This window comes from Mastomys coucha, chromosome X (assembly GCF_008632895.1).
Source record: "Mastomys coucha isolate ucsf_1 chromosome X, UCSF_Mcou_1, whole genome shotgun sequence".
Lineage (NCBI taxonomy): Eukaryota > Metazoa > Chordata > Mammalia > Rodentia > Muridae > Mastomys > Mastomys coucha.
In genome coordinates, this window is record NC_045030.1 from 73,740,345 (window position 1) to 73,745,719 (window position 5,375).

Consider the following 5,375-nt stretch of genomic DNA (forward strand, 5'->3'; position numbering starts at 1 on the left):
ATGAAGGCTATACACAATAGGATCTAAATACCTAATGATGCAATTTGTAACAACAATTTGAAAAATAAATTTCTTGTTTATCTGATTGGCTGGAAGCGGTGGTGTAGACTTTTAATCCCAGCACATGAGAGGCAGAGGCAGGCTAAATAGCAAGTACTAGGCCAGGCAGAACATCATAATTAAATCTAATCTCTAAAAACCAAAATCCAAAACAAAACGAAGTATATATGAAAATGCTTGAGAAATATGAATGAGTGCTAAGATAATCTCATTGTAACAGTGTCAATGCCGTAGTTTAGATCATTGTTCTATGGAGTAGAAAAATCATTCAGAGAAGCTTGATCTACTTCAGAGAGGAGAAGGAAGCTAGAAATTGCAATGAGAAGTCAACATGCATGGCACATTCCATGATCATGGCCTTCTGATTTTCTTTCTTTTGGCTTGGTAACTCTGTAGAATGCATAAAGGTTGGATTAAATTTAAACGACTCTGCTGTCCCTTTCACATCAAAGACTCAGAACTTCTGGCAATGAAAGTCTCACTTATCTCTCCCATCAATCAAGTCTGGAAGGATAAGAACTTGCAGGTTGATGAGGGGAAAGAGTGGGTGGTAGTGAAATATACAATAAAAGTCATGATGGTCCAACATGTCCTGCAGGCTGTAAAATGCAGTTTAATCAAAGCAAGCCACACCCATATACTAGACTGGGAATGAATGCTTCTCCTCCCTTGCCCCAAGACTAGGAGCAAAGCAAGGATGTCCACAGTCAACACTTGTATTCACCTCCGTTTTTGGGAGTTTAGTCAGTGCATTCAGGGAAAGAAAAGATGCAATGCCTTTAGGCTGGAATGCCAAAAAGAAAGCACTCTGCATTCACAGACAGCATGATTATTAACGTAAAACTTCCAAGGAATTTTTATAAACTAAATGGTATAATACAGATATAAAATATACAGAGACAAATATGCTTCCATAGATTAAGAAAAACAATTGCAAATGTGAAATTTTGAAGAATTGTCCATATTCCAAAGGAACCAGAACTGGATGACTCAGACAATCACATTTCCATACTTCCTGTAATGCTACAGTAAACCAGGTGAGGTGACATGGCTGACACATACATCAATTGAACAGAATGAAGAGCAGAAATAAACAAACACATTAAGCTTGATTTTGATGGGATGCAAAGGTAATTGAACAGAGAAAATAAGGTTTTTGAGCAGATGGTGACCTTAGCTTATAGCAAGCTTGTTCAGATAGGACAAAGTATAAATCACAGTACAAAATTTTATAACATGTAAAAATTGGACCTCATCAAAATAGTAGAAATGTATTTATCAAGAAACACAGTTTAGGCCAGTCATGGTGGTACATGCTATAATTCTAGGACTTAGGAGGCAGAAGAAGGGGATTAAATAAAATTTCAGGCTAGCCTGTGCTACCTATCAAGCTGTATATTACACAGGACTACAGAGTGAGACACTTTATTAAACATCACCACCAATAACAACAGCAATGAAAAGAAATAGTGTTTAGAGCCAAGTATGGTGGCTCATGTCTCTAGTACCAGCAGCTGGGAAACTAATTCAGGAAGAGAGTGAATCTGAAGCCAGTGTGACATATATAACAAGATTGTATCTCAGAAACCAAACCAAACCAAACCAAACAAAACAAAATAGACACAGTTAAGAAATGATAAGTCTCTGATAGGAAGTACATATCTGCTAAAAGACTAAGCCAGATCTATGAAGAACTCTTGAAGCCAATAGGGCAGGTAGAATATTACTCCTGAGTATAACCCTGAGCTCTTCAGGTCCTAAGCCCTGAACATTGTGCATGTGGCCTTATATGTGAAGGATTTGAACTGAGGACATTATCCCAGATCATCTAGGTCTTTAATGAAGTCACATGTATTCGAATGAGAAAGGCAGAGAGGTTCACCTGCAGACAGAAGAATGCACTATGACCACAAAGCAGAGGCAGTCAAAAGCCATGGACACCAGCAGCCATCACATATTGAAAGAAACAGGGACTACATTCTCTCCTGGAACACCAGAAGGGAGCAAGGCATGGCCACATGATTGATTCCAAAATTGACCCACCATAGAACTCCAGTCCAACTTCTACCTCTGAGAACTAAAAAAGAATATATTACTAAACTGCTGTGTTGTAAGCCACTGTATCTGTATTACTACATTGCCATAACCCTAGGAAACTAACCTGGCCAAACAGTGAGCAGAAGTTCAATTAGAAAATAGACAAAATGTGTGAACTGATTCTCATCAAAGAGAAGAGATGAATGCAAATATCCTCAGGAAAAGAGGATCAAAAATTTTAATTATAAATCCCACTAAAACTTGTGATGAGATCCCCATATACATCCATTAGTTAAAATATAAACAAATAATCATGTAGAGCAACTAGAATCATAGTGTTTTGCTGACCAAAATACAAACATGGTATTCATGTTAAACTCATAATTTCTTAAAGAATTAAACATGTTTTTAGCTTTTTACCTAGCAATCTTGGACCCCCAGATACTTATACAGAGGAAATAAAGATAATTTCTTGAAAAGATGTATATGGAAACATTAGAGTAGTTTATCCATTATGTCACCACACTAGGGATGGCTCAAATGTCCCTCTGCTGAAGAAATTCTCTTGATGATAGTACGTGGGTATTTACATTTTGCAGAATGCATGAAATTGTGCACCTAAAAGGATGAATTTTTCTTTAAATAAATTATATCTCAAGACATTAACAAATGTTTGATATAAATGCTAAGTTAGTAGCAATAACAATACAGATTGTTTGATGCTGAAAATTGTATTATGACTAGTGTTGGTACTATTAGACATATGAACTCTATGAAGGAAGAACATGTTTTTTCCCAAGCACTGAGCACAAAGCATACCACTTAGTAGATGTTCAATAAATGTTTATTGAATAAATACTTGAATCTGCATTCCTTAATAATTCTTTTAGAATTCCTCATGCTCTAAAGACAGTCCCTGATCATAGGGAACTACAATCTAAGAGTAGGGACTCTATCCCAGAATGAAAAAAACCTCACAATGGGTCAGGAAAAAAAAAGCTGAACACGGGCTTTGGGATTGCAAATGACTTTACAGTAAGTGGATCTGTAAGGTTTAGACTCACATATACCTTACCTTTGGAGCTTGTGTCTAGAGAATACATCTCATGGCTATTTCTAGTCAGTGGTCCTCCAAACTCAGAAAAGACTCTTTGAATCCCTCATAGCAAAATCTTCTGTACTTAAAGCACTTACAAATTATGCCCACACTCAGGCTGCGCCATCATTTGACCCAGATAAGGGCAAGCTCTGATTAGAGAAAGACTGATGTGGTCCCATTGAGGGGAGCGGTGGGAGCCACACTTCATACCCACATTAGGTAAGATTTCCCAAAGGGTTCGGCTCCCCTCATTGTATCTGTATCAGCTGCTAGGGTTGTGTTTGCTCCACGGAGCTCAGCAGCTGCCAGCCTTGGCTACAAGCATTCACCATGCTGACCTGACAAAGGCCTCAGTTCTTTGCCAACATTTTTGCCTTTTCTTCATTGCAAATAGCTTTCAGGACATAAGAAACTTGTTCCCAAGAGTTTTCTCTCAAAAGACTTCCCATTCCACCAGATTCTCTTCAACCTTGAGTTCTTTAACAGATTTCACAAAGATGGAAGACGGGCCAACTCCAAGCTGCAAATTGAAGCTCATGAAGTCAACACAGGGTGACGTGGGGGATCTGTTATGTCTGCTCTCCCTTTAACAGTCATACTTAAAGCACCTTCATATTCCAACTCTCCTTACCCGCTTTGCATTTTCCAAATCATATTCACCTCTTTTGTTTTGTTTTGTTTTGAGACAGGGTTTCTCTGTGTAGCCCTGGCTGTCCTGGAACTCACTCTGTAGACCAGGCTGGCCTCGAATTCAGAAATCCACCTCCCTCTGCCTCCCAAGTGCTGGGATTAAAGGCGTGCACCACCACTGCCCGGCCATATTTACCTCTTAAGAAGATTTTCTTTGTTGGTAATATTATTGTCCATCATCTCTTTGTAGAATTTAAACCCATTACAGACAGATTTTATTAGTTGATGAATCCTCACACAAATTTACCTTGATGCACATGTCATGGTTATTCTTTATGGTCAACTTGATTGGATTTAGAGTCATCTGGGAAATACAATTCTGAATATGTGCAAGAGAGTGTTTCTAGGATCTTTTAACCGGGGAAGGGAGCCACAACTGTATGTGGTGACATCATTCTATGAGCTGGAATACAAGACTAAATAAAAAGAGAAAAAGGAGAAAGGAATCTGAGTGTCCTTAATCATGTCTCTCTTCTACCTGATTCATGTAGATGTGAGCAAGTAGCCTCCTATTGCCTTCCCTCCTTGATAGACCCTCAAACTGTGAGCCAGAAGGAATCCTTCCTTCTTGAATTGGCTTCCTGTTAGGTATTTTGCAAGCAGGCCACTAGAGTTTACAATAAAAAAGCACAAAAAAAAAGCATTCTACACATAGCAGGCTTTCAATAAAAGAATGCAAGGTTAAATCAAGGAACAGAGCCATGAAGTGCACACATTCTGCTTATGTGAGGAATATGGTGTGCTGGTCCAGCAGCACCCATCTGCCAGGAGGCCCTGTGTGTTTTCCAGTGTTTACATACTCCCTATTTTTCCCTTGTCATTCCCACCTTCTCCTTTTCCTTCATTGCTTTCCCTGGATGCTGTACAGGAGGAAGTACTATACAAGAAAAGAAAGCCATACAACTATTTAGTCTCTTTTTCCTCAGAGTTTTGATAGGGCCACAGATGCTCTCTGAATTGCTATAATAATATCAGAGGCTAGAGAAGCCAAATATTTGACCAGAACAGTCTGAACTTAACTATCTGATCACTTGAAAGGAGGACTGGACAAGGAGAGATGCCTTCAAATAAATCAGACCGAGGGGCTGGAATGATGACTCCGATCTAAGAGCAGATACTACCCTGGCAGAGGACTTGAGTTCAATTCCCAGAACCTGTGTTAAATGGCTCCCAACTTCCTGTAACTCTAGCTCTAGGTCATCCAACACCTGTGTCTGTCCAACACCTTTCTTGGTCACTGCATGCATGTTCAGAAACCCACAAACGTAATTATAAATAAATCTTCAAAATCAAAGCAGACTAAGATGAGTAAGGAAGCAGAAAATGGGAACTTGAGAGCTGTTGAATTGGGATCTGGCTATATAAATATTTCATAGAAGAAAATGGCTGCACACTCCTGCCACACGGAGCTGTGTGTCTCTCTGCCCTCCTCTCCATAATAGACTGTATTTCTTTAGACTATAAGCCCAATAAACTCTCTTCTCCCTTA